This window comes from Lichenostomus cassidix, chromosome W, assembly GCF_008360975.1.
Source record: "Lichenostomus cassidix isolate B80296 chromosome W, HeHo_3.0, whole genome shotgun sequence".
Lineage (NCBI taxonomy): Eukaryota > Metazoa > Chordata > Aves > Passeriformes > Meliphagidae > Lichenostomus > Lichenostomus cassidix.
Window position 1 is genome coordinate 18,284,315 of NC_139510.1, and position 19,777 is coordinate 18,304,091.

The following is a 19,777-nucleotide window of genomic DNA, read 5'->3' on the forward strand; positions in this document are numbered from 1 at the left end:
GAGTCAAAGGCAGCCCAGTAGTGCCACAACCGATATCATTAATGCATTTTCCTCAATCCCTTTGGCAGCAGAGCGCAGGCCACAGTTTTCTTTCACTTGGAGGGGTGTCCAGTATACCTGGAACCGACTGCCACAGGGGTGGAAGCACAGCTCCATTTGCCATGGACTGATCTAGACTGCACTGAAAAAGGGTGAGGCTCCTATGTTGGAAGACTGTGACTGAGGGGGATGATAAACTCCCAGACAACCCTGAACTTGTTCAAAACTTGCTGCTCCAGCTAGATGCACATAAATCTATGGGGCCCAATGGGATTCATCCCAGGATACTAAGAGTTGATCAGTGTCATTACAGGACCTCCCTCCATTATTTTTAAACAGCCTTGGGAGTCTGGAGAGGTCCCAGTTTTCAAGAAGGGTAAGGAAGCCCCTGGTAATTACAGGCCTGTCAGTCTCACTTCAGTGACTGGTAAAATTATGGAGAAGGTTATTCTGGGAGTTACTGAAAAACATTTAAGAGACAACACAGTCATTGGTCAGAGCCAGCACAGGTTCATGAGGGAAAAGTCCTGCTTAACCAACTTCTTTTTATGACAAGTTCACCCATTTAGTTGACCAAGGGAAGTCAGTAGATGTGGTGGGTTTGGATTTTAGCAAAGCTTTTGATACTGTCTCTCACAGTATCCTTCTGGATAAACTGTCCAGCACACAGCTAGATAAGTCCATAATACATTGGGTAGACAAGTGCCTGATGGGTCAGTGTGGTGGTTTTGATTGGCCCAAAACATCAGTGAAGTGTTTTTAACATCTAGGAGAAATTTGGACCCCTCAGAAGCTGTTCTAGTAGGCCTAGGGAGGTGTCTGAGGGGTGGGGTGTGGCACAAAGATGGCTCCTGTGTGTCCTGAGTGCAAGTTCTAGAAGTTTTTACATCAAGTCCAGCAGAGCCAATCTCTGATGGCTCTGAAGGTGATGGACATGCTGCCGGCCAAGTTTGGGCCAATTGGAGGTGCTGGTTATGCCTCTGTGAAAGCATATTTAAGAAAAATTCAAAACAAAGCAGGCGCGCACTTCTTTCACTTTGTAGTTGGAGGAGGAGGAGGTGGAGGTGAAAATATGTGAGGGAGAACAGCATGGAGATTGCCAAGGTCAGTGAAGAAGGGGGGAGAAAGAGGTGCTCCAGTGCTTCCGGCACCGGAGCTGAAACATTCTGCTAGCTGTGGTGGAAGCTATGGGGGGAGCAAGAAGTTTCTCCTGCAGCCCATGGAGTCCATAAGGATGCAGAAATCCACCCACAGCTCACTCCAGAGGAGCAGGTGGATGCCTGGAAAAGACTGTGAACCAGTGGGAGTCTCATCTAAGAGTTAAAACTGCAAAGGCCTTGCAAGGGAGAGAAAGGCCTTTTCCTTGCTCCTAGCATGGAAGCAGCCTGGCCTTGGCTTGGGAGAGTCTGCACAGCACCTTATGGACAAAAGAACTCATGTTGCAGCAGAATTCGGGCAGGAATGTTGCTCATAAGATTGGACCCACGCCAAAGAAGTTCCCAGAGGACTGTCTCTCGTGGGAAGGACCCCTGGCTAAGTAGAGAACCTCTTTTCCTGATTGGACTGACCAGAAGACCCCTCAACCTGCCCCCTGTCTGTGTTGCTGGTTTGGAAAGAGGGAAAGGGGGGGGGTGAGTGCAGAGACTGCTTCTTAAGAGGGTGGGGGTGAGAGCAGAAAACTGTCTGGAGAGAGAGAGAGAGAGAAACAAGTAGAGATAAAGAGTATTTGTAGTAGAAGAATTGTGGTGATGAGTAAATTTGAGAATCTGCTCTGTGGACTGAAAAGAGACCCCACACCCTGCCCCCCCCCACCCAGCTTGTTGACTGTAAAGGAAAGGGGGTGAATACTATAGGTTCGTAAGAGGGAGGGGGGAGTGAACAAAAACTGTATGAAAAGTTTATTTTTGCCTACATTTATCCTCCAACTCTGTTAGGTAATTAAACACTTTTTGCAACTTTAAGCTTGAAGCCTGTTTGCCCTTTTTCGTGCGTCCTCCTGGCAGGGTCCTGTCTCAAACCCATGACAGTCAGGCTCAAAGATTTATAGTAAATGGGGTTACATCAGGCTGGTGGCCAGTCACCAGTGGGGTTCCCAGGGCTTAATTTAAGGGCCAGTGCTCTTAATGTTTTTAAAAATTATCTGCATGCAGGAGTCAAATGTACATTAAGTTTGTCGATGATACAAAACTATGGGGAGCTGTAAATACCCTTGAGGGTGGAGAGGCCTTAAAAGAGATCTGGATAGACTAGAGAGCTGGCCAATCACCAACTGTATGAAATTTAACAAGAGCAAGTGCTGGATTCTCCACCTGGAACAGGGTAATCCTGATTATATATTCAAATTGAGGGGTGAGAGGATGAAGAGCAGCCCCCTGGAAAGAGATCTGGAGGGTTGGGTCAATGGCAAGTAGAACATGAGTCAGCAGTGTGCCCTGGCAGCTAAAAGGGCCAACCGTGTCCTGGGTGCATCAAGCACAGCATAGCTAGTCAGTTGAAGGAGGTTATTGTGCCATTCTACACTGCGCTGGTACGGCTCCACCTCGAGTACTGTGTGCAGTTTTGGGCTCCTCAATATGATAAGGTCATCACACTACGAGAGTGTGTCCAGAGGAGGGTGACCAAGATGGTAAAAGGCCTCAAGGGCAAGACTTGTGAGGAGCAGTTGGAAGTCACCTGGTTTGTTCAGCTTGGAGAAGAAAAGGCTGAGGGGTGACCTCATTGCAGTCTGCAGCTTCCTCAAGGAGGCCAGCAGAGGGGAAGGTGCTTACCTCTCTCTGGTGACCAGCAATAGGACACAGGAAATGGAATGAAGCTGCATCACAGGAAGTTCAAACTGAATACTAGGAAAAAATTCTTCAATGAGAGCAAGGTTGGTCACTGGAACAGGCTCCCCAGGAAGATGGTCACAGCACCAAGCTTGACAGATTTCAAGGAACATCTGGACAATGCTCTTAGTCATATGGTTCAGTGTGAGCTAGTCCTGTAAGGAACAGGGAGCTGGACTCAATTATCCTTATGGGTCCCTTCCAACTTCAGATACTCTATGATAACACCTGCAATATACTGATTACATCATCATGCAGGGCAACAGAGCAGAGGATGTGTTTTAGAAAGCTTTCAAAATAATCTGGCTCATTCTTTTCCTTTGTTTTGCTATAAAACAAAGCAAGGTCAATGGACCTGCACAGCAGATTCAGTCTTTAGGAATACAATGGCGAGATGAGCATTGCCATATCCCAATGCATGTGATCAATAAAATAACAACTGTGTCTCCATCAACTAGCAAAAAAGAAACACAAGTTTTCTTAAGCATTATGGTGTTTTTGGAGAAGGCATATTCCAGATTATGGCCTGACCATAAACCCTCTCTATCAAGTGATGCAGAGGACAATGGTTTCAAATGGGGCTGTGAATAGCAACAAGCCTTCGAAGAAATTCAACACAAAATAGTTTGTGCAGTAGTGCTTGGTGTTGGAAAACGCAGTTTTCCAGCAAAACTTATGTTAACTGAATAAACCTGAGCAGGGCCTCAGCATTCTCAGGCCTCAGTAAAATTCCAACAAGCTACAGTGGCTTGTTTACCTGAGAATGTTCTGTGGGAAGAATGTCATGAGAAAGATTAGGGAGTCAGAAGTGTTATGAGAAAAGAATAAGGGAGTTAACAGGAGGATCCCTGAATGTGTGAGAACAGACTGCAGGTGTGTGTGTAACTATAATTGGTAAAATCTGTAACAGTATATAAGTCTCTTGTTTGGTGAAATAAAATGGAGCTTACTTTATATCTCATATTGAGACTGCTGTGAGTTTCCCTCTCGTCGCGATGTTAGCTTGGACCTGTCTGGATAGGACAAAATGTGGAAACATGCTTTACACTGCAGCCAGGGACCATGATCTCACCTGGAGCTTCTGGCAGAAAGCACCTGGAGAGACTCAAGGTCGACCTTTAGGGTTTTGGAGCCAGGGATATAAAGGATCTGAGGCCCATTACACTCCAACTGAAAAAGAAATATTAGCAGCAGGGGTTCAGGCTGCTTCAGAAGTAGTAGGTACTGAAGCACAGCTCAGCACCTCAGTTGCCTATGCTGGGCTGGATGTTCAAATGGAGGGTCTGACTTCACTCAACTGCTGAGATTTTGGCTAACTGATGTATGCTGAGAGCAGTGCCATTAGGTCAAAGCAAGAGCACCACATATGCAGGACAGATGGCCAGAAAGAGCTAAAGGATCATTATGCTGCTCTTATCACCTACAGAATGCTGTCTCCTGCAGCCATCATCTTTGCATATCGAGTGTCTGGCAGTTTCATCAGAAACTGCTAACTTATGGGAATGGTGTAGACCAACATTCCAAGCAGAAAAGTATAAAATATCAGCTTATCCAAAAAGTTTTGAAGTGGACCACAGCAGCTGGATTGCTGAGGGTTTCATGCCTCCCAGTGTGACAGGGGATGCCCACACTATGACCAAGGAGGAAGGATGTGCACTCTCACTGTCAGCTAGGTATCTGCTCATAGGTACATGATTTACAAGTTATAAGTTGTGAATTGCAAGTTATGAATTAGAGAACTTGCAAATGAGAAAACTCATGACTAAAGAGATGAATGAATTAGTGACTTCACATGATAGACTAGTCTGTGCAAAGCAATTGAGCCCTTTTTGATGTGTTTGTTTTCTTTCCTGATGAGCTCATAAAGTACAATTTACAGATGACATTGTCCTGTAAATTTGAGAGATCAAATCAAACCACGACAGAGTCCTATTTATGCATCATGCAATTGATGCTAGATGGAGTAAGTAGGTCACATCTATAATGCAACAGCCTTGAATGGTGTGTTGGAATCTTGGGAGTGATCACGGACTAGCCAGAAGGCAGAAACTTCTAAGTATCGCCAGAGGAGGTGACTTGTGCTGAAGAGGCCCCACTGTATAATAAATTATCAGAAAATGAAAAGCAATATTCCCTGTTTACAGATAGATCCTGTCATATTGTGCAAAAACATTGGAGGTGGAAAGCTGCTGTGTGGAGTCCCACACGACCAAGTCTCAGAAATTGCTGAAGGAGAAGGCAAATCAAGTCACTTTGCAGAGGTGAAAGCCATCCAGCTGGCTTTAGATATTGCTGAACATGAAAAACAGCCAATACTTTATCTCTACACTGACTCATGGATGGTAGCAAATGCTTTGTGGGGGTGGTTGCAGCAATGGAAGCAGAATAACTGTCAGCATAGGGGTAAAGCTATCTGGGCTGTTGCATTGTGGCAAGATATTGCTGCTTGGGCAGAGAACCTGTTTGTAAAAGTACATTGTGTAAATACTCACATACCCAAGGGTTGGGCCACTGAAGAACACTGAAACAACAAGCAGGTGGACCAGGCTGCCAGAATTGAAGTGGCTCAGGTGGATCTGGACTGGGAACATAAGAGTGAGCGATTTATAGCTCGATGGGTCCATGGCACATTAGGACATTTAGGAAGGGATGCAACGTACAAATTGGCTCATGATCAAGGGGTGGACCTGACCATTGACACCATTGCACAAGTTATGCATGAATTCAAAACATGTACCGTAATCAAAGAAGCCAAGCGGCTAAAGCCTTTTTTGGTATAGAAGACAATGGCTGAAATATCAGTATGGGGAAGCTTGGCAGATTGATTATATCACCCTACCACGAACCAGCCGTGACAAGATTACAATGGTGAAAGCAACTACTGGATGGTTGGAAACATATTCTGTAACCCATGCCACTGCCTGGAATACTATCTTGAGCCTTGGAAAACAAGTTTTGTGGAGACATGGCATCCTGAAAGAATTGAGTTGAACAACAGGACTCATTTCTGAAACAACCTCATAGACACCTGAGCCAAAGAACATGCCATTGAGTGGGTGTATCACATTCCCTATGATACACCAGCCACTGAGAAAATGAAATGATTCATGGACTTGTTATACAATGTTCAATGCACTATACAATTCAAGCATTTTGAGTTACAGCTGACAAAGGATAGCATTACCAATTGTTAATAATTATTTTTATTTTCTATTCCATTTTCTTTCTATAACAAATAAATTTGCTTTACATACTAAATTGCTTCTTTTTAGGAGTCTAAAAATGCTCAGAAGGCATTGCTAGAGAATTCAGACAACTAAAAAAAAACAGATTAGCAAATTAACCAGTTCAAGCATCAAATTTGACACTCCTTATATATCTTATATCAAACTCTCTACAAAGAGGAATTCAAGTGACCTAGACATTCCTCCTTGCATATGCAAATGCTGCAGGGATAAACTAGCAGAAAAATTATGTAGAAAGGTCCCTGTCTGATAAGCGACTATAGAAATCACCTCCAATTTATTTACATTTACAATTTCCTCAATATTTACATATTTGGGAATTTTCCATAATAGCTCCTAAAAATAAATAAGTAAATTTATAAAAAAAGGGGGCTAATTTTTCCCTTACAAGGAACAATGAAACTTTTGAAGCATTTGCTACATGAACTAGCAACGAACACACAAAAATAAATAAATAAATAAACCATACAAGTTGTTGATAAATCTATTTTGTTTCTTGGAGATTAGTATCTAGAAGGTTTCTTGGCATTGTGATTTTTTTCTTCCTTTCTCCTTGGCATAACTGCTGCAAACTGTACCTCCTCTTTGACCTCACCCCCCAGCAGTCTACAAGGTTTTTAGGTTAAGGGGGAGGAAAGTATATGAAGAAATCACTGAAACTGAATGGTGGCTCTGACATTTTATAATTCTTTCTTAGGTTATAGATGCAACTTTAATATATACTTTTCAGAAAGTAATTTCCCCATTATTACTTGGTTCAAAGCATCAGCAACTATTGAAAAAATGATCAGGTGGGCAGTTTATCCAATTACAGTTTTGACACAGGACTACATCTCTTTGAAATATCTGATGAGCAAACAATACAATGCCAGCATTAGTCAGTCATCCTCATAAATAGTGCAAATAGATAATTCTCTGTCATCTGCAACAACTAAAGCAATCTCAGAAAGATATCTGATATATCACATTGGCAAAAAAGTTGCAGAAAATAGTGATAGGTGCAGCCAACACATTACAATCTTAAAAATTCTCCTCTTTCAAGAAGTGGGGGAGGAGGGCTGGGGTTTTTTTTAAGCCTCTTCTACAGCTCATTTCAGTCAATTTTACCTACTTTTCCATGAACTAAATTTTGCAGAAGTATTAAACCACTTCTGACAGTGGTCTTCTGTATGTTCATAAAGTATGTATTCTTCATTTCAGTTCAGGTAAATTCAGTACTGCTTTATAAACTTTTTATCACTTTCCAAACTGTGCATTTTCCTTTCCTAGTCTATAAGCAAGAGGAAGATCAAGAGGCTAAGATACCTTGGTGAAAAAACAAAACCAAAAAACCTCCAGAAACCACAACCAAAAATCAGTTCAGTACCTAATTACAGATACTAGTTCTTTGTTAATAAAGCAGTTAGATTTGCTTTCAGAATTGTTTTCATGCATTATATATTAAACTGTCCATTGCATTCAGGTTTCTTCTCTCCCCTTCAAGATTACTTTCTTTTACCCTGTCCCTGCTCAATCTGCACAAGTAAAACCAAGTTTTGAGCAAAAGGCGTTTCTCTCAAATAAGATTTTCATGAAGCACTTATTGATTCTAGAAAGGCAAAAGTGAAAATAATAGAAACCACCTTATTTTGCTACCTGCAAAAGATAAAACAATTAGAAAAATCCAGTGACTTATCCAGATCGATGCAGGGAATCAAATCTAGATCTCCTGTATATCAATCTGTTACCTCCACCACACACACAGAATAGCAGTTCCTCCCAAAGCATACATTTCAAGCACTACAAGAAAAATACAATTAATTTCAGAAACCTGCTCAAATGATTTGCACTCATATTTTACAGCTGAAAGTTTGAATATCAAATTCAGAAGGGATACTCTCAGTGCTCAAAGAGGGTGTCACAGAGTATAGCATAACTAGTCAAGACAACAAATTATCACTTAAAAGGATTCACCCAGAACCTTGGGAGCACACCACTCATCTGTCATGACCTTTCTCCACAGATTCTCTTTGGAAGGCTCCCCCTTTCTCTACTCTGTGGGAGAAGATGGTTTTCTGCCTACAGAGAATAGGTAGAATAGGTTTTATGCAAGTGCTCATTTAAAAAAAAAAAAAAAAAAAAAGCAAAACTGAACCAGTGTTACTTAATCACTGACTTATGAACAAGCTTTTGAAGAGTAGCCAGATGGTTCAAGAACAAATGACAGCATTGTGAGAGAGCTGCCAGAGCCATGGAAGTCACACGTCTAAAATATTTGCTTTCTTAATTGTCTTAATTTCACAGAATGCCATCTCCTTTCACCAAAAAATAGCAGAAAGGGAAGTTCCTAGTCTATCTCATCCAGACTATTCACTGTGATAGGAAAGATGGATGTTAATGTCTTTACAAACGACTGGGTGAGGGTCTTTAGGAGAAATGGATGTTAATGTCTTCAAAATGGGTCTTAATGTCTCTACCAACATCAAACCGTACAAGTTTGTTACAGAACCCAGACAGTTTGACCAGAGAGTTTTAACTCCTGAAGTTTAGAGTAATAGGAGAAATGGGTCCGCACAAAGTCTATTGCAGAACCCAGAAAGTGTGAACTTCCGAACTTTGAGGGAAAATGACGATACATGTTCGAAGGGGAATATGTGGTAGGTGGTTTGGGAATGCTGCAGCTTCCTAGTACCTCAGCCAATGGGGAAAGGAGGAGGGCAACATGTGGTCAGGAGTTTAAGATAAAAAGAGGCTGCAACCTCCAAAACCCCGAGCAAGACCTCACAGAGTAAGTCCTAGTGGACTCTCTCCCTTTATTCAAATAAAGTGGAAGGACTCCTCTCTCTCCTTTGTGGACACCGGCTTTTCACAGCGTGGTTTTGATGCCTGATGGGTTTTTTGTCCTTTTTCATTATACTTTTATACCCTTTTATATATACTCTTTACTCTTTCCCATTCCTGTACTTTTCACTCCCTATATCTTAGCCCACATGTTTATAACCCTTGTACTCTAGCCTTGTTCAGAATTCTTTGGAGAAGACAAAACAATCTCCACAATCTCAAGAACATGAGGCACCAACCTTGAAAGAGCCCCATCCCTGGGACATGTTTTTGTAAACTAAGTTGTAACCTTTTTGGGGGGAGGTAATTTGAATAAGGGGGCAATTACTTCATTTGTTAGGTTTCTTATTGGGAAATTTTAGATAGGTATGCTAATTGGTGAGGTCCATAAAATATACACTCGTTGTACCCGGGGGCTCTTTTCATGATGGTGCACCTGGAATCCTATTAAACCAAGGTAATACCCTTTTCCTATACTGCGTGTCTGCGTCTCAAATTTTTTACCAGCAATTTTAGGCATCAGTTCTCCCACACAATTATTTTAAATACTTCTATCGCATTGCTTTTGTATACTTCAGAAAGGAAGCTAGTAACCCCACTATCAGCAGTGCTTGCTTATATAGACTTAGTCCATGGAAAGTTCTACTTTAATAATGGTGGTAGCAGTAGTAGCCCCCCTACATTAGAGATAAATGGTCACAGAATAACTTGCTAGATCCCATACCAAGTAGAAATTTTCAGATTCAACAACAAGAAACCCACATTTAAAGTGTGGTACTACAACATCATGAGTATGATATATCTATGCTGATATCTTGTAGGAAGTTATGCCTCAATTATGTCGCGCTGCCTACTGGCAACATACATTAAACTATCAGGGACACCTAAGGGGAGTTGTAATTATCTTGCACACAGTCTAGTGAGAATCAAAAATAACTACAGTCAATAGAGCTATTCATGTACAAAGGGAAAAAATGGCCTGCAATATCTAGGCACAAAGATGAGAGAGAAGTTTTAGCCTCTGTTACTATTTTGTCAGCCTGAAGGACTCCAAAAACTTAATCTAGAAACAGTTTTTAAAAGGTGGGAATTTGTTTTAGATTCTAATGTTGCTCTGACATTTATGTGGCACCATGGCAGTGAATACATATTACTTCTGCTATCTGACTTTTTTTGGTTTATTATCTATTGTCCTTATTTTGCCACCAGCAAATACGTCAAATAAAGCACTTGCGTTAAAAAACAAAAACCCCACAAAACCTAAAACCAACTAAAGCACTACAAATGGCTACATGTTAAGTACGGGGAATAAAAAAAGCACAAAGCATATTTGCTGAGTAAGCCTGAAAACAATCTAAAAAATGCATATGACTGACAGTCCATCACTTTATACTATAAAAGGCCACTCCCACTTTTGCACAGCAAGGATTTCTAGCATACCTCCCTAAGGTGTGTGAAGATCCATCCCTTGAGTGGGGATGCCCCTCAAGGTTACTCCTCGAAGCTGAGTGAAAGAGGTTTGCCCACAGTCATTGGTATGGGCAACCTCAACCTCTACTTTATAATCATTATGCCAGCTTTGAAAATTTTTATTTAATAAGTAGCGCACTATACTAGTAGTTATAGCTATCCATACTATATAGTAAATAATTCTGATTAAGGTTTTTCTGTCTACTCATTATTATTGAAATAAATTTAATTTTTTTTTAATTTATATAAATATATTTGGTTTGCCATCCATAAAATGTGGGAGAAAGTTGTATAAATGTTCAATTACACCTATGCAATCCTTTAGACACAAACTGTTGACCAACTCTGGGGCCAAGATTGGATCCAACCGCACCCAGACTCCTCTCTGAGACGGAGTTTAGAAAGCAAGGGGGTCCTTTCTGCACCCTGTGACTCAGCAGCAGGGCTTCTCTAATAAAATTTGTCTGAAGCTCCCATTCTGCCCATTCCACCTTCCAACTGAAATATTCTATTCTATAACAAAAAGACATATGGACACTGTATTCAAGTAAATATAGAACTGAAAAAGCAACTCTAAAGAGGACATCTCTCCCCTCCAATATACCGAAGCTGCCTTTTCTTGATAACTAGCTGAACTAAACCTACTTTGCTTGGCATTCTTTTTTTTTTTTTTTTTACTGAAAGAACAATGTATGAACACCGTCTATAATAACCTTCTAAAAGGCTGGCCTTGTATCTACTAGAAGACAAAATAGTAAGAAAAACAATACCAGTATATTAAGCAAGGACAAGGAATATAAGCTAAGCGTACTAGTGAACTACATCTAAAAAGGTCCAATAAACCTAGACCATAGAATCATAAGATTCATATTCTACAACTCACCTCAGTCAGCCATTACTTGGTAAAACAGTTTGGCCTTGAAGCTCATAAACCTCTTAAAAAACACCACAAAACCCCCAAAAAACAAAAAGCAAACAAACCACCACAAACCTCCCCCAACCCCACCATAATCAAGTTGTATCCCCCACTCCCTTAATGAATATAAGCCACTTTTCTTCTTCCAAACAATTTTGCATTTCACCCATTAGACATACATAAAATCCTTCTCAAAATGTATTAAAATACCAGATTTATTACTTTTGTACACTTTTCTCCGCAGTCTTGCATTAATACTGGAGACAACTTTTCAGTGTAAATACACACAAATACACTGAAAAAACAGAATCACTTGGTAACTGTCCTTAGAATTGGTGGCAGTCACTCAAAAGTAGCAATAGTTTTTAAAGGAAACAACTCTTTTTTTTAAAACAACTGTTTCTTCTTATTAGTTCTATGGAACCACAGTCAAAATAGAAGATTTGAACAACTACACAGGCATACAAACTCAAGTTCTTACACAGATAATCATCAAAAATCTTGTAATATCCTATCTTAAATTAAGAAATGGAGAAAAAGCTGAAACAAATGGAAAATATAAAATCTATTTTGAACTAGCTGGACAGAAGAGCTACATGCAACACTAGAAATTACTGCAATTAAAAATGATAGGCAAGCAGACTTTTGGGCACTCAGGGGTGGGCTTTTTGGGGACCTTTTTTGACACAAAAGGTAAACACACACCTAAATTTTTATTAGTTGCATATCATAATCGTAATACCTAGGAAATAAACATTCTTTGCTATTTTAAGCATTTGTAAAAAAATATATTACACCTCTGTTTCTGAAAGCATGACAAGCACAAGCTGCAGATATATGGATAGTCAATTCAGATTCTGAATGCAATGCAGTAGAATTTAAACCACTGCGACCAGAATATTTTAGGAAGCAAGTTGGTTGGGAGCCTGTGAGCCATGTTTAAAAACAATAATCAAAATCCTTGCCATATAGATGCATTCTTATCACCTGACATAAGGTAATGCATAGTAAAGATAAGAATTAATGCTACATGTCTGATCTGCCCCACACCCACATTAGCTCACCCTTAATAACATCCAGAGTTTGGGAAAAATCTATGCCTTCCAGCCTTTCTACTTTACTTTCTTAGTGGCTATGACAGTCAGATCCACAGGGCATACCAAGATAAAATATAATTCCATATCCCAATAAAGTCACAAAAAAGGAAGGAAAAGAAAATTTTATTTTATTCCAGGCTCAAATCCTCAGCCTCTTTCCAAATGCAGCTCTATATGTGATGATAGCAAAACAAGCTGCAGTAAATGGCTTTTGTTAAGACTAAATTCCTCCCCCCGAAAAAAAAAGTAAAATATTTTAAATATTTTAACTACACCAACCAGGAAAATAACTCAAGCAATCCACACCCTAATTTCACCAAAAGCTATACAGATGCTCCTCCAGGAAGAATCAAGAGGTCTCCCTCTCCCAAAATTAGTATTTGATACTAACAGATGATCAGCTCCCTCTTCAGCTCAAACATGAAAGGAAGCTCACGAATAAGGGTGGGAAGGTCTCCTCTCCTCTGAGTCCCTCCCACAAACCAGCAGTCTAGTAGGACCCCATCAGGACACATCCTCACTCCCTGTCCTGTTGTAACCATATTCTGTTTATTCAGCGATTAGTTTCCTCTTGATCTCCATTTTTCCTTTTAATAAGAGGAGGGATAAGAAAATTAATTTGGTAGCATATAAATAAGTCTTTACAGTTATATTCCATGCATCTCTCAATATTAATAAAATAACCCAGTGCACATAGTTATTTGTCAAAGCCACTATTTGCAACTGGACCCAGGGCATTAATATATCTTTATATCTTTCACTGCAACTTAAAAAAAACAGGTGCAATTTTCTCTCATACACACTCAGAATCTTACAACCTATTGCCGTCCATTCCTATGTTCTCATTGGTGCATGATTCACACACCAAGTACCCACCCCAGCACTGCGCTCCTGATGCTAATGGCTGCCCTTGCCTCTTTTTTCTTTTCAGTTGCAGTATCCTTAGCTGAAAAAAAATCCTGTGAAGCAAAGAGTATACTTCTACAACGTTATACAGTTTATACACATCACAGATTATAATATACCCCCAGCATAATACACATGATCCTACATGCAGCCATCCAGACTCTTCTATTGTTACTCCAAATAAACCCTATCCTTGCTCAGGAAAGCTTAGCAACTATCATCAGTGCAACCGACATCTGTAACCGACAGGGGTTACCGCCTTTTTTCCTTTTTCCCTCCCGCCCATCCCCCGCCCCGTGCATCTTAGTCTAATCCTCCTCCTATCTAGTTCAGCCCTAAAGAGAGCAGACGCCCTATACCTTGACTCGATTCCGTGCGGACTACCTCAGCATTCAGGACAGCAACTATGACACCAGTGAAATTAACAGCACAATTAATAACAGGAAGCCTAAGAAACAAGCCTTTCTTTCAATTGCTGCTATCTCCAACTCCACCATCTTCTTTCTCCTCCTACTCTAGCAATCACCAGCAGAGCCTGCGCCTCTCTGCCCCCGCCTCCTTCCACGTGACCAGCTTTCTCCAGCCTCTAACACACCGAGAATAGGGGTGTGGGGTGAGCTTTTTTTTTTTTTTTTTTTTTTTTTTTCCTTCCTCAGGTAAGCCCAGCTGATGCAGACCGGAAACTAGCTATTCCTTCCCGCAATAGAAGAGGATGGTGCAGGATCCTGGCTACTCTTCAACGGCAAGAGCAATAAATATATCAAATCGGATCCTGTTGCTCAGGAAAGGGTACGCATGCAGCTTACTTAAGTCACTATCAGCCCATGCAGAAAAACATTCTACAGGAAAAAGCTTCCTACATGCGCTTAGAAAAGATTGTTTTATTTCTCTCTACTAACAAACTAACCCAGAACATAAAAATACAGCAAATACAAGAAACTGTATAACCATTTAATTGTGCTAGTCTATTGGCTCCAGATGTCTGTGTAAATCAAGTAAATGCATCTTTAAATTAATTATAAGGAGATAAACTATACAGTTATATGCACATTAACCTGATTTGCATGTGCCACTCAGCAGGGCCACCTTAAGCCTTTACAGCTGCTGAGAAAATCTGCAGCACCTCAGCTCAACGCATTAACTAACTCCTTTGTAGCTCTAGTTCACCTAAAGCTACAGAGAAAGCAGGAAGGAACCTGCACTAGATACCAAGCTGCAGACCATAGAGGGAAAAATATCACTTCTCACCTGGAGAAGCATTTGAAGTAGGAAGCTTTATTGCTGTTTCAATTGCTTTAGTGCAGATGTGACCATAAACAATGGAGTTGGAAGGCTGGAAGTGACTGACACCCAGATCTCTTTTCCCTGCCCCAAACATACCCCTAAAGGCTCAGAAACTTCTTACAAAGTACACTAAAGAGTGAATCTTGCATTAAGGTTATAATATACAAGCAATTCCCTCGATAAAATAGTATTTAATAGCTCAAGTTCACTGGAAGCAATGTATTACTTGAAAGTTTTAAATGACCATCCTCTTTCTTATGCCTTTGTCAGCAAGGTCAAACAACCTTGCATCATACTCTCCACATGCTGGTGCCCCATGCAAGGAATCACAGCTCAATCTGCTCTTCTACAAACGGAATAAATGGAACCCCTTAACCAGTAATTTTTCAGGATTATTTTTCAGTCCCAGGATGCTTTTGTGGTCTTTTTATCAACATTCCCATGTATTGAAATGTGGTCATAAGAGCTATGCAGCTGACTAGTACAAGAGCAATCCTCAAGATTGAAACTCTTCCTTCTCTCCTTTACATTAGGGCCTACAGCTCTCAACAGGTCAGGGGGTGAGGGGCATACCTCACAGAAGAGGAGCAGCATCTCAGCATGAAGCTGTATGATGGAAGGACAGATATACAAAGCACAGGCATGTTCTTGGTTGCTGCTAGCCAACATTGTGCTTTCTTTCCTGCCTTGCAGGAGCCGGGGAAAACAATGCTTCTGTAGAACCAATGAAATACTCTAATAGCCAATGATGCCACAGAACAATGGGAAGTGGAGGATAACTCCTTTAACTTCCCTGCATTAACAGTTTTAACCAACACTGCTTTCCTGGGTGAGGACATACCTGTTTACTTCTTTCTGATGTGCATAAAGATATCATTAGTTCTTACATTAGTCCTTAGTTGCATTTACAGGCCTCACTAGATAAGAAACATTTGCAGCTAATGGTCTTGCCAGTGAGCATTACATAATCAACAAAGTAGTTGTAAGGAGCACTAGTCAGTGCATTCTTTTATCTGAAGGATTTCAGTTACTGTTATTTATCATATCTTGCTTATCTGATGCAATTTTGGTTAAGAGTGGGTTGTATTATCTAAAGGTATATAAACTCTGTAGCTGCCTCATTTGGACAAAGTTCATACCAGTGGAGACTATCACTTGGCTGCTGTGTTCTCTCCTATAGCTATAGTAATACACTTTCTGTTCTGACCTAATCTAAATTGTGTTCTGGTTATTTCTGTGACACCTATTACTTGCTATATCTTGTAGGTACTCTTTCACCCTACCACTCCACATGATAATGTCCTATTTCACAGGTACAACCAGAACCCTCAATTTATCATAGAATCATAGAATAGTTTTGGTTGGAAGGGACCTTAAAGATCATCTAGTTCCAACCTCCATGTCATGGGCAGGGTTACCTTCAACTAGACCAGGTTGCTCAAAACCCCATCTAACCTGGCCTTTAACACTTCCAGGGATGGGGCATTCACAACTTCTCTGGGAAACCTCTTCCAGACCTCACTACTCTCATAGTGAATATTTTCTTTCTAATATCTAATCTAAACCTACCCTCTTTCAGTTTAAAGCCATTCCCTCTTGTCCGATCACTCCATGCCCTTATGAGAAGTTCGTCTCCAGCCTTCTTGTAAGCCCCCTTTAGGTACTGGAAAGTGCTATATGGTCTACCCGGAACCTTCTCTTCTCCAGCCTGAACAGCCCCAACTCTCAGCCTGCCTTCATAAGAAGTTTGCAGCTCACAACCTAAGACTTCTGCAAATTTAGCTACTCATGCTAAGTTGTGAGCAAGTTACAATTCCACTTAACACTAAGCAGTCACATAATTTGTTTCTAATATTCTTTAAGTAAACCGTTTTAATCCCCAACATGGGCAGAAGGTCTGTGCTGGTACACTCAAGGGGACTTGTGAATGTGGAGTGACATGGGATGAGTGTGTGAGTGCATGCATATTTTCTAGTGAGCATCAAGCTGGACTAGCTGGCAATTAGAGGGCTGACTAAGAGGGTAAGGGGGCCTGGGATCCAGGCAGCAGTACTAGAGGGACAGAGGAGGCTGTGCTAGTACTTAGTGAATCTGTGAATGCGAATGTGTTTGTGAAACTAGCGTGTCATGTGTGTGCCTTAACTAGTGAACTCTGACAGCCAAAGAGGAAGAAGGGGACTTGGCTGTCTATATTTTACATGGGTCTTGTATGTAGGTGTTCTTGAAGGCAGCACCTTGTCTGTGGCAGTCTGTGTAACTGGCTGTGTCAGTGTCCTCTGTGCATATATGGGTCTCTGGGATATGTGCTCAGCTTCACTACTGAAGTTGGATCTGTCAGCAGTGCGCTGCTGCAGCAAAAAAAAGGCAAATAGGATCCTGGTCTGCATCTTCAGGGCTGTTACTAGCAGAAATAGAAACACAATCATCCTACTCTAGTCAGGCCTTGTCGGACTACACCTGGAGTACTGTGTCTAGTTCTGGTCCCCTTACAATTCAAGTAAGATGCAGACAGACTGGAGAGGGCCCAAAGGAGGGCCACAGAGATGATCAAAGGACTTGACAACCTGCCCTATGAGGAAAGACTGGAGGAGTTAGGGTTTTTTTCTCCTTAGGGAAGAGAAGGCTCAGAAAGACCTCATCATGGTATTCCAGTACTTAAAGGGTGGCTACAAAGAAGATGGAGGCCCTCTCTTCACAAGAAGCCTCATAGAGAAGACAAGGGGCAATGAGTACAAGTTACACCTGGAGAAGTTTCATCTCAACATATGAAAGAAATTTTATTACAGTGAAAACAATTATTCACTGGAACAACATCACAAGAAATGTGGTAGAATCCCCATCTCAGGAGGTTTTAATGATGCAATTGGACAGGGTGGTAGATAATCTCATCTAGGCTCCCTTTCCCATAAAAGGTTGGACTAGAGGATCTTTTGAGGTCACTTCCAACCTGGAATATTCCATAATTCTGTGATTCACACTCTTTTAGTGAACTCAGGGAGAAACATTTATACCATCAGTTGATCCACTCAACTGACATAGCTGTTCATCTAAAACAAAGGCCACCCTCCCATCCCCTTGGCTTTGAGATAAAGTCAGCTTTTTTTGCAACAGTTGTGGTCAGTCACACCCTATGTTGTTATTCCCTGAACTTCATGGGCATGTTACCCCATCTATCTATCTCCTCTGAGTCTTAATTCATTGTAGAGTTTTATTGGAAAGTCAAATGTGTTTAGTAGCAGCATGTTAATAAACACATCTATAACAAAGTGTCTGTTAAAAGACATTTTCTTTGCTCCTGAGGATTTGGGGAGATGGTGGTGTAAATACCCTTTTTAAAGCAGCTAAAAGGAAACTGCCATTCTGAAAAGAAGAAAAGTAGCAACCTGGCTTGCAAACCAGGATATTTAAGTTTACAAAGGATGGCAAAGAAGCACTCTAAAAGAAACAAAATTATTATGGCAGAGGTGAATGCTCAATAGCAGGCAGATTTGATGGATATGTAAGAGTTTCTCAAACATAGCATTGGTATTAAAAACATCTTAATGGTGATATAGATATTAACCAAGAATACTTGTTGTAAAAGACAAAATGGGTTCCGATGCTTTTGAAACTGCTTTTAGCAGAAGACACATACCTCAGAAATTTTAGGCAGAGGAAAACTGATTGATATGAGCTCTAAGTTCACAGAACTCCACCTCCATGTTCCCTCATTGACAAAGCAACAGAGAGTTGTCAGTCAGTGTACTAACCTTGCACTTAGTTCTTGTGTGAGTCGACACAGGCAGGCAGCCAGAACAACCACAGACTCAAGGCTAAAATGGAAAGAGTAAACTTATTTACGTTACCTTGCTAACCAGGGGATCCCCAAAGCAACACCTTGGCAGAGGCACACAACCGGAAACTCAGGCACTGTTAAACTTGGTCCATGCCAGAGGATCACTGCCTGCTGTTCTCACTGGCTTATCAAGAGTTATTACCAGCTACAAGGTCACTTGAGTGATTTACAATCCTACTTTCTTCTACTATTAACCCATCCCTCACAGCATTTCACTCCCTCATTTAAGAGGCCACTGCTGCTGGGGCTGGAAATGTGGGAGAGGGAATTTACAGGGGTACTTAATAAAGCATATAGAAAAAGAAATAAGCATATAATGCTCTGATTTAAGTGTCCCACTGTCCTGGTTCTGGCCAGGACAGGGTTCATTTTTTGCAATAGTCGGGAGGGGGCATAGCTAGGACCCTGAGTTTATTCTATACCAGCTAACATCATTGTCAGGGGTGGGAGAAAGGGACTCTTCCAGGGAGAAGGGGTTCCTTCCATTTGAGTAAACATGGCAGAGGGAGCCATCCAGTATTGTCTATTATCAGGGTTTTTTTCCATGTGAATATTTTCTTTTCTTGTTTCTTGCAGTGCCAAAACTACAGCTTGAATTCGTTTTTCTATTGGGGTATGATGTATAGCAGAGCCCTGTAATCCCTTGAACCAAAATCCTACAGATTTTTTTCCACTTTTCGGCCCTGTCATCTGCCACAATTACCACAAGACTATAATATCCAGAATTGTTGCTTCGAATTCAAAAGGATTTCCTTGCCTAGGAGTGTATAATTGGGTATGCTAAATCAAAGCATTTTGGCAGGCATAGGAGGCCTCTTGTTGCTTGGTCCATGGCCAAACAACTTTCTTCCCACTCCATTTCTGCTGGTTTGGCATTTGCCTGGAAGTGCCTCACTGTGAGGTGGCAGGTGGGGTGGAGGAGGAAGAAATTTCTTTGCATAGGCACCAACTTTAGCTAATGACAAAATATTTCTGATGCTGTGATCCCATTTGATTCTGATGGTGCTGATGCCTTAAAGAACCTAGAAATAAACAACACATTTCTGAGATAATATTCGTATTGGAGGTAATATAAAGGCTGGTCTTTATTGGAGGCTGTAGAAGCAGCGGCCTGCTGCAGCCATCTCAAGAGGTCTGTGTAGAGCAGCAGCCTGCTGCAGTCGTTCTGACCTCGATAAGCAACTCTGTTCCCCTGGGAAAGCGCATGCCAAAGGATTGAGTCTAGCCATGAACACCTGTGCGTGGCTGCCATTCTTACCGCCCAGAACGCTGGGTGGGAGTTGTGTTTGCAGGAATGACTGATAAAGGCAGAAATGTCTGCTCTACTGGTGCTTGGTTTG

General features: G+C 41.2%; 1 protein-coding gene across 3 annotated transcripts in view; it reads right to left on the bottom strand.

The window, feature by feature from the left end:
- The window catches only part of LOC146425621 (amyloid-beta A4 precursor protein-binding family A member 1-like), a 232,581-nt gene extending 218,720 nt beyond the window's left edge, over positions 1 to 13,861 (bottom strand). For all 3 annotated transcript variants that reach the window (XM_085041585.1, XM_085041584.1, XM_085041583.1), the window contains exon 1: positions 13,678 to 13,861. The gene's annotated coding sequence lies outside the window, so the exon portion shown is untranslated. The remainder of the gene's footprint in view (positions 1 to 13,677) is intronic.
- Between the last annotated feature and the right edge of the window lie 5,916 nt (positions 13,862 to 19,777).